Source organism: Oryza sativa, chromosome 4, assembly GCF_034140825.1.
Source record: "Oryza sativa Japonica Group chromosome 4, ASM3414082v1".
Classification (NCBI taxonomy): Eukaryota; Viridiplantae; Streptophyta; class Magnoliopsida; order Poales; family Poaceae; genus Oryza; species Oryza sativa.
The window spans coordinates 16,653,877-16,664,628 of NC_089038.1; positions in this window are offsets into that span (position 1 = coordinate 16,653,877).

Below are 10,752 nucleotides of genomic sequence, written 5' to 3' on the forward strand. Positions count from 1 at the left end.
AGGTTTTTCTTTTTATAAAACCTTTTCAACTTTGTTTATTTCTTAATAATTTATTTACACATTTTAGGCTTTTAGGAAATATACAAAAATCCTCCAAGCCTTATTTGACTTTTAACTTTGCACATTTTAATTTTTGGAGGCTTTCACAAGGATTTTAATTATTCTAGGCATAATTTTAAAGGATATATTTTAGGGTCGTTTTGGGACGTGACAAACCTACCCCCCTTAAACGGAATCTCGACCCCGAGATTCGGAAGAACTGGCAAAGAGATCGGGATGGGCTGCCTTCAGCTCGTCTTCACGTTCCCAAGTAGCTTCTTCCTCGGCGTGGTTGCTCCATTGGACCTTGCAAAAACGGATTACCCGGTTCCTGGTCCTGCGCTCCATGGTGTCCAGAATCTTCACCGGCTTCTCTACATAGGTCAAGTCTTCGCGAACTTCAATTTGCTCTGAATCGGCCTGCTCGGACGGCACTCGAAGACATTTCTTGAGTTGTGACACATCGAACACATCATGCACATTGCCCAAGGATGCGGGCAGCTCCAACTGGTAAGCTACTTCTCCGCGTCGAGCAATGATGCGGAAAGGCCCCACAAACCTAGGTGCGAGCTTCCCTTTTGTCTGAAACCTGTGTACAACCCGCAACGGCGTGACCCGAAGGTACATAAAATCGTCCACTGCGAATTCCAGGTTACGGCGTCGGTTATCTGCATAACTCTTCTGCCGGGACTGTGCCACCTTTAGATTATCCCAAATGGTTCTGACTTTGGCTTCAGCTTCTCTCAGGATATCAGTCCCGAACACTTGGCTTTCCCCGACTTGGTCCCACAATAGTGGTGTTCGGCATTTGCGGCCATACAACGCTTCATAGGGTGCCATTTGTATGCTGGCTTGGTAGCTGTTATTGTAGGAGAACTCGGCATAGGGGAGACTCTTATCCCAGGTCTTCCCAAAATCTAGAACACAGGCGCGGAGCATGTCTTCTGGGACCTGATTCAGACGCTCGGTCTGTCCATCGGTTTGCGGGTGATACGTGGTGCTGAAATTTAATCGGGTACCCAACTCTTCTTGGAGCTTCTTCCAGAAGTGAGAGGTGAATTGGCTTCCCCTATCAGATACAATTTTCTTGGGAACGCCATGGAGACTCATGATCCTAGCGAAGTAGAGTTCAGCTAATTTGTTCCCTCCATAGGTGGTCTTCACAGGAATAAACCGAGCTACCTTGGTTAGTCGATCCACGACTACCCATTTAGAATCGTATCCACCTTTGGTTTTTGGAAGCCCGGTGATGAAATCCATCCCAATTTCATCCCATTTTCATTCTGGTACTTGGAGAGGTTGGAGAAGTCTGGCCGGTAGTTGGTGCTCTGCTTTGACACACTGGCACACATCACAAAGGGCCACGAACTCTGCAATTTCGCGCTTCATACTAACCCATCAGTATTTCTCTTTCAAGTCTAAGTACATCTTCGTACTACCAGGGTGGATGGAATAAGGACTTTCGTGAGCTTCCTGGAGTATCAACTGTTTAAGTTCCTTGTCGTCCGGAACGCATACACGATTTCCGTTCCATAGGGTTCCGTGTTCATCTTCTGTGAAACCAACGGCTTTACCCTGTTTCATATTCTTGAGGATCCCATGCATATCTGGATCATTTTTCTGAGCCTCGTGGATTTGATCGAGCAAGGTAGGCTTGGCTTCCAGTGTAGCCAAGAATCCATGGCTAACGATGATTAGGTTCAAGGCTTCCAATTGTTGATTAAGCTCCGGTGGAATGCCACGGACGCCAAGAGTGTTGCAATGGCTTTTTCGACTTAGCGCGTCGGCGACCACGTTGGCCTTACCAGGGTGATAGTGGATTCCCACATCATAATCCTTGATGAGCTCTAACCATCTTCTCTGCCGAAGATTCAGATCCGACTAAGTGAAGATGTATTTCAAACTCTTATGATCGGTATATATTTCGCAGCGATTTCCAATGAGATAATGCCGCCAGATTTTTAGAGCATGAACCACAGCGGCCAACTCCAAATCATGGGTAGGGTAGTTGCCTTCATGGGGCCGTAGCTGGCGTGAGGCATAGGCTACCACGTGACCTTCCTGCATTAATACGCACCCCAATCCTTGGCGCGAAGCATCATAGTACACCAGGAAGTCCTTGCGAGTATCCGGTAAGATTAACATTGGCGAGGTAACCAGCTTTTCTTTGAGAGTTTGGAATGCTTTCTCACACTGTGGACTCCATACAAATTTTTCGTCCTTCTTCAGCAGCTACGTCATGGGTCTGGCAATTTTGGAGAAATTCTCGATGAATCTTCGGTAGTATCCTGCCAAACCCAAAAAGCTGCGAGCCTGAGTGACTGTCTTGGGTTGCTTCCAATTAGTGATGGCGGTCACCGTTTCGGGATCCACAGCAACTCCTTTAGCAGATATCACGTGCCCTAAGAACTTGACTTCGGACAACCATAACTCACACTTGCTGAGCTTGGCATACAATTGGTGCTCCCAGAGCTTTCCCAACACTAAACGGAGGTGCTGCTGATGGTCTTCCTCTGACCGTGAGTACACCAGTATGCCGTCAATAAAGACCACAACAAACTTATCCAGGTATTCCATGAACACTTTGTTCATTAAGTTCATGAAGAAGGCAGGAGCATTGGTCAGACCGAATGACATCACCGTGAATTCATACAGTCTGTATCGCGTGGTGAATGCGGTCTTTGGGATATCTTCTTCACGGATGCGCAACTGGTGATATCCGGAACGAAGATCAATCTTGGAGAATACAGTCGCACCTTTAAGCTGATCGAACAGATCATCGATCCGGGGAAGAGGGTACTTGTTTTTGATAGTAACTTCATTGAGGGCTCTGTAGTCAACGCACATCCTCTTTGTCTTGTCTTTCTTCTCCACAAAAATCACGGGAGCACCCCAGGGGGAAGTGCTCGGCCGGATATACCCCTTCTCCTTCAACTCTTCCAACTGCTTCTTGACTTCGGCCAATTCATTTGCTGCCATACGGTAGGGTCGCTTGTATAGAGGAGTGGTTCCTGGAGCAAGATCTATCCGGAACTCAATCTCTCGCTTGGGCGGCATACCGGGTAGCTCTTCCGGAAACACATCTTCGAACTCACTGACGATGGGTATTTCTGGCAATCCTAGCTGATGAAATACTAAACTGCCGGCAGAAGTTGGGGGTGCAAAGAAAACAACCGGTTGATCAGGCCCCCAATACAGAGTGACAGTGCGCCTTGCGCAATCCACTACTCCTTGGAATTGAGCCAACCAATTCATCCCGAGGATCACATCCAAGTTCTTGGTGTCCAGAAGAATCAGATCCGAGAGGAAAGGAATTCCCTGGATTTCTATAGGAACGGAAGGGCTATAATACTTTGTGGTCATATGTCACACCCCGAAGTTTTCCTCCCAAGCCAAAATTGTAATTTATAAATGACCCTAAGAAAATACCGGTGCAAATCAGGAGAAAACCCTACGAAAGTAATGCAAATAATAATCGGATTTGACATGTGGAACTTTTTCTTGAGTTCTACAGGTCGAAATTCATTAACAGGATTTTTAGTGGAATTTTCAGAGCTCTAGAAATAATTTTAACCAATTAAAATTGAGCAAGCAATATTTTAATTCCAGGGAAAATCCTTTTTCCTTTTTCTTTTTCTTTTTCCTCTCTTTTTCCTCCTTTCTTTCGAATGGGCCGCCGGCCCATTCCCTCCTTCCTTCCCTCCGACCTTACTGGGCCGGCCGAAGGTCGAGGCCCAGCCAGGCAGCCCGCCGCCTCCTCTCTCGGGGTCGCCGACAGGTGGGGCCCACCTGTCGGGCCCGTCTCCCTCCTCCCGCCGATCTCGCGCTCGCGCCGCCGCGCCGAAACCGCCGCCGCGCCCACGTCCCCGCCTTCCCCGGGCCACGTCGACCACGCCCGCGCGTGCGCCGCGTCTGCCGCGCCCACTCCCCTCTCTCTCCCGCTCGCGCCCGCGCCCGAGATGGCCGGGATTCGATTTTCGAATCCCGCCTCTCTCTCCTCCCCCACTCCCCACGTCGGCCGGCGATTCCCGCCTCTCCCGGCCACGTCCGGTTCTCTCTCCCCTTTTTTTAAGCACCGCCGTCGCCCCCTCTCACTTTTTCCCCATTTCGCCGCACTCTCTCGAGCTTCCCATCGCCCCCGCGTCGTGCAACCTCCGCAGCCGCCATTTTCCGCTACTCCGGCCGCCGCTAGCCGCCGTTAGGGTCGCCGCCAGGCCGCGCCGTCGCCGCCGTCGGATTCGCGTGGCCGAGATCCACCCCGTCCAACTCTCCTCCGTCGAGGTTCGTCGCCGGAGCCCTCGTTCCCTCGCACTCGGGTGAGCACCACCTCTACCGCCGCCTTCGGCCATGGCTCCCGGTCGCCGTGGTTCATCTCCCTCTCTCTAATCCCTCTCTCCTCCTTCCTTAGGGCACCCCGAAGCTCGTCCGCTCGCCGACGTCGTCCTCCCGTGGCTTGCCGTCGCCGTTCGCCATCGTCTTCCTCCGCGCCGGCCACCCTCGGTGAGGCACCCCTCCCTTCTTTTCCCCTTCCTCTCCTCTTAGTGTCGCGCGCCGTCGCCTTCGACTGCCGCCGCCGCCTCCCGTGCCGCCGGTCGCCGCCGTCGTCGGCCGCGTGCCGTCGCCGCTAGACCTAGCCGGCCGGTCGGTTTTGATGCCGAGCTGAGCCGGCGGCCGCCTTTATCGCCGCCCATTCCCTCCCCTTCCTAGCCGCCGTTAGCGCAGCCGCCTCCGCATCGCCTTTGCGCCGTCGCCTTCGCCGCCGGTTGCCGTCGCCGGCAACGCATTCGCGCGCGCGCCGTCGCCGTCGCCGCGGTCGGTCAGCCGGCCGTGAGCCAAGCCGAGCCGGTGCCGCCGCCCCTTCTCTCCCGCGCCGCTGACCAGTGGGTCCCGCGTGTCGGCGCCCTTCCTCCCTCTCCCGAGTCGCTGACCGGTGGGCCCCGCATGTCGGCGCCGCGCCCCGTGCTGACGACAGCCCTGGTTAATATTGCGTAATAAATTATTTAAGGATTTTTGTTATAGTAATAAACACAGTGAATCTTCTAAAATTCATAACTAATTCATCCGAGCTCCGTTTAATCCCATTCAAGTCTTAGTAAATCAAGAAAAATGTGTAGAATCCATTAAAAATGGTTTTGTTCCCTGTTTCAGTAGTCTTATAGCCTGTTTGCAATGTTTGCCTTGTATGTCGCTAGATTCCGGCAATTCCGACGCTCCGGTGTACTTCGAGATAGTCGCCGAGGTTCCTCCAGCAGCAGAGCAAGGCAAGTCATGCTTGTCACTTGATCATATTGATCCTATATTGCAAATGTCCTAATGTTTTCTTTCAAATACCGCATTTGTTTTGCAATATTACTATGGGATGGTTACCTATTGTTACAGCCATGCTATTTTGATACCATGCTCCTTTGTTAGCTTGGGTTATAACATGATTAGAGTTAGGACTAGGGTTTGCTTAGCCATGCTTAGTTCAACTAGCACACAATGGGAAGATCTCATTTAAAACCTAGACTATAGGTTTATGTGATAATGTTGGATTAGTGACACCGCTTGGGTGTTGGTTAATTAAAATGAATCACATGGTGGGCTGTGGGTGCATGGTTCTGCTGGTCGCACCCATGGCAGTTAAGGACCGGTTCGCGGGATGCCCTGGAAGAATTCATCGTACTTACCACAAGCCAGCGTGGGCAACGGCTGGGCTTGTAGTGTGGCTTTCCTCTAGCCGACGCATCCAGGCAAGGGTGGGCGTGATGGAGTTTGGATGGGCCCTGCGACGGCCTATGCGGCTTCCGGATTCACCTAGGCACGAGAGGGGACTGCCCGCTGCCTTGCGAGGAGTGGGGGTGAAACCTGAGGTGTGGTGTGCTTGGTTAGAGGGGGTCATGCGAATGGTCCTGTCACGGCCTCTTTCCGGGATGTCGTGGTGGCATGTCGGCGCACGGAAACGTGTCGTGGGGCTGTGTCTTGTGGGTACAGTTGTACACCTCTGATCAGAGTAAAACTATTCGAATAGCCGTGCCCGCGGTTATGGGCGGTCAACCAGATTCACCGTGATTAGTCTCACCCTAGTGTAATCTTTTGAATTTGGATAGTTTAGGTGGATGGTTGGGCCTGTCGCAACGTGGTGTAGCGTTGGACAGTGGATGATTAATACTGCTTAATTATTACAACTGTTTTCGCATTCAATTCCTGTTTATAAATGGCAGTATTTATGCAAATGAACCTGCTTAGCTATCCCTTGTGGAATCCCTGCATCATACCCCCGTTCCGGTATGACTTGCTGAGTACAGTGGGTAGTACTCAGTCTTGCTCTACTTTTCCCAACCCCAGAGTTCGAGTTCGGGTCAGATGAAGGTTTCTCCGAGGAGTAGGCTTTGTCCGTGCCGTCGAGGATGCCTGTGGAGTGGTGTTCCCGCTGCAGTTTAGTCAAGGCTTAGCTCCAGTTATCTTTTGTTTTCCGCTGCATTTTTGTAAGACTTTTATGATGTTTGTAAGACGTGGATCTGAATGTCAACATTGTCGTTTGTGTACCCCGGCTGGTCCTGGACGGGGATTTTAATGCACATTCTGCTTGGAATTCTATTCGGGAATTTCTGGGCGTGACATCATAACCCCTCCAGGGGTGGTGATGAGCAGAGAGTTCCTAAGCCTTTCTACCCCTAGCTGATTTATCCCCACGAATGGCACAGATACAAATGAGTGGGAAGCTCCAGAGTCGAACAAAATGGTAGCAGGGATGGAATGAATGAGGAACGTACCAACGATGACGTCTAGAGTTGTCAGCACATCCTCGGCAGTCACGTGGTTCACACGACCCCAAGTGACATGCTTACCACCGTTGTTGGGGCGGGGAGGCGCTTGGCCTTGCTGGCGCCTCGGCTTCGGGCATTTATCCGCAAAGTGCCCGGGCTCGAAGCAGTTGAAGCACAGACGCTGTTGACCTTTAGCATCCCTGCGGCCTTGTCCAGGCTGCACGGCCGATGCAGGAGGGCGGGGTGCACGGGTCCCTTGCTGATTCTGCTGCTGCTGCGGCTGTGGGACGCGCACCACGAATTGAGTTCGGGGCGCGGAGCATGGTTGCTGCTGCTGCTGCTGCTGCTGCGAGGAGGATCCCCCTAGATAGGGATTGGTGTAGCGGATCCTTTGGTTAGCCCCCTGTTGGTTGCGGAAATTCGCCAAGCGACGCTTGTGCGACTCCAATTCCTTGTGCTTGGCTTCTAGGCGGATGCTCTTGTCCACCAGGCGCTGGAAATCAGGATAATCCCCGGAGACCAGACGCACAAACAGCTCAGGGTCCATTCCTGCCAGGAACTTCTCCTGCAAATACTCCATCACGGAGCGGTTGCCTTGCTTCAGCTCCCGAAATTCCGTCTTCTTAAGGGCCATGACTCCGGCGGACACATGGGTCCTCCGGAAGGCGGCAGTGAAGCGGGCCCAGGTGATAGGCTGTCCCTCTTGCTGCGTAGCCTGGAAGTGGTCCCACCATGGAGATGCGGGCCCCTGCAGTTGGTGGGTGGCCAAGATGACCTTCTCCTCATCATTGCACTGTACGGTGTCCAACTTTTTCCCCATGGCATGCAACCATTCCAAAGCATCAAAGGGGTTATTGGAGCTAGAGAAGGTAGGCGGGCGGGTGCGGAGGAACTCGGCAAGCTTATAGTGCTGCGGGGGTGGTGGTGGGAGTGGAGCATTGTGTTGCGGCGGATTCTGGATGTGGTGGAGGAAAGCAGCCATCATGTTGGCCTGCTGGGCGAGGATTTGGGTGAGGATGGGGTTGGTGTCAGGTGGCGGTGGTGGTGGCTGGGGAGGAGGTGGGGGTGGGCTGCCATGTTTGTTAGGGTTGCTTCCTTCGGGATGACTACCTTCGCCGGTAACAGCGCTTCTCCTTGTTGTCACCATCTGAAGATCCCACACAGAACCAGCAAACAGAGAGAGCTGACTATTAAAACTAACCACCCACGACTACCATAATTCTTGAATTTATTTCTGCTATTAAATTGGTTCATTAAGGTTCAAGTTGCTTATGCAAATAAAATAAAGACAGGCTCTGACACAGTTATACCACACACCGGTATAACCATGCCCCACACGACTCAAGCAGGAAAACAAACGAGAAGAACACACGCGCGAGCCTACTAGCTGCTCGTCTACTTCTGCGACGGGCCAGGGCGGAAGGTGAGCAATAGCACATCCTCCGTGCTGCCAACGCCAGAGGCTCCCTCTTCCCGAGGAACCGAGGGCGCGGGCTCTGCGCAAGGGGTCTCCACGAAGCAGGTCCACGCCAAGGACTGACGAACAAGCTCAGGCCTGGAGGTACTCTTGCGGGCGGTGATCTTCAGGCTGCGGCAAACGCGGCGGCGCTTGGGGCGGCAGACCTCTCCCTGAGCAATCTTGAGCTGACACAGCTGCGCCTTCACCGCGTCCAAGTCCTTCTTCAGCTGCAAATTCTCCTGACGCAGCTCCAGGATCTTCATGTTGTTCTCGACCAACCCACGGCGCACCATATGATGGAAGTCGATACGGGCCGCGTCGTACGCCTCCACCATGCACGCCAGGTGCATGATGGTAGCGTCATCCTCCGAGCTAGCATCCCTGAAGGTGGCGTAGTCGCGGGCTCCTCCTCGACGAGGGTGGTAGCGGTAGGGCGAGTGCTGCAACTCATCCGGATAGCGCTGGTGAAGAGTGCCGATGGTGAGGAGCGCGGCGTTCTGGCAAGCGGCGGGGAAAGAATCTCCGCCCGCGGTGACTGCCAACGAAATCCTCTCGGGAGAGCCGGTGAGGATCACCGCAGTGACCTCCCAAGCGGCGCGGGGCTCTGCATCGTCACCATCCTGCTCCGGAAGCTTCCTGCCCTGGTAGTCCACTCCATGCGGATACCCCAGGACAACGCACATGCCCCGCAGCTTCAAAACAAAGCCAGTCAGATCTAGGCCACGACGGTTGATGCTGCCGGCCATGTACAAACAAAGGCAAAAGAGAAAAACATTTTAAAGATCAGCTTTTGACGATAAATGAAGCAGCAGGACAAAGAGACACTAGAGGATTTTCACAAGTAAGAAAGGATTTTTATTTCGAAAATATTGCTAAGGCTTGGGATCTAAGGCTCGTCCTAGGGTCAAGGAGGCTCTGATACCAACTTGTCACGACCGGAAATAACCCAATGGGCGTTCCTTACGTGCGTGTAGTATTCCTTGTCCCAGGTGGCAAGGTACACCAAAAGTTGATACAATACAGAGTTTAACAAGCGGAAGTATAAATAGTTAATTTATTACATGGGCGGCGAAGGCCGAGCACACATGAAGATAAGCGAAAAACAGCGGAAGACTAGGGCGACGACCACAGGCGCTTGACGGCAGGCACGAGCTAGACACCAAAGCCTTCATCTTCCAGGAACTCCTCTTCTGGGTTTGAAAAAATTGAGCAAGACTGAGTACAACCACCGTACTCAACAAGACACACCCACGAGTGCAGAACAAATGCAAATGAGTACAAGGGAGTTATAATATAGGGGGTTAGGGTTTGCAATAAACAACATTAAAAGACACTTAGTTGCTCAAAGCTACCTTTTAAACACGATCCTAGAGCTATATAATATTATTAATCAAGGCCGTGGACCCACATGAACCTGCCTTAACCCAAGGCCTACGATGATTCAGACCGAACTGGCAACCCGACCCTAGGTCCCAGCTCGTCCCAAGCCAACCCAGGCCAACCATTCCACATTTTAGTTGTTAAGCAGGTTTTAAGAATTTAAAACACTAACTTGGGTACATTGCTAGGATTGCCCATAACCGAGGGCGCGGCTATTCGAATAGGTTATACTCTGATCAGAGGTGTACATCTTTACCCACAAGACACATCTTCCTCGCGTGTAACCACGTGCCACATACCACCACGGCATACGGACGAAAGACGTGACATAGTTCCCAACCCATCCTAGCCATAGACAAGAGTACCGACCCAGCCCCACCGATGGCCGGAACCGCCGGGACAGGTAGGCAGGACCGAGCCCCTAGCAGCAGGACACCAGCCCTATGCCATGACATCTCGACTACCGGGCCGCAGCTCGTGTAGCCTTCATTTGTCCTGGAGATGTCCATCGACCCCCGACTTCATCCATCTCCATCCGTGTACTTTTGTTTATAACCAGACTGAGCCACGAACTAAGCCTTACCCACTAGTCATGTGGAAGTACGGTAGTGCTTTGTAACAGAGGCCCGAAGACCGGTCCTTATATGGCCGAGGTGCTACTATCAAAACCATGCACCCCGAGCCCAGCCTAAAACCATTTCGAGGGTTTTGAATAGAGGGGAAGGTGTGCATCCAATTCCACAATAATCCAACCATTCCATAATGTCCAAGTGATATGAATAGAGTACTAGTGGTACCATGAATAGAGTACCCACTAGCTGAGGTTTTGTTTATTCTAGGGTGAACAAGGTAATAATAACAATAACAATAATAATAAGGTCATAACAAAGGTAAATAGGCATGGCTAAATAAAACAGTGATAACGCGGGAATTTAAGTAAAGCGATAATGTAATAATTTAAATCAAAATAATTTTAGAAACGGGGATTCAATATGCTCAAGGATGATGTGACTTGCCTTGCTCGCTTTCCCAAACGTCGGCTTCAACCTCCACGTAGAGCGGATCTTCCGAAGCTGCAGCGTCTACACAACCAATAGAAAGGAAAAAGTCTTTTACTCTAATAAA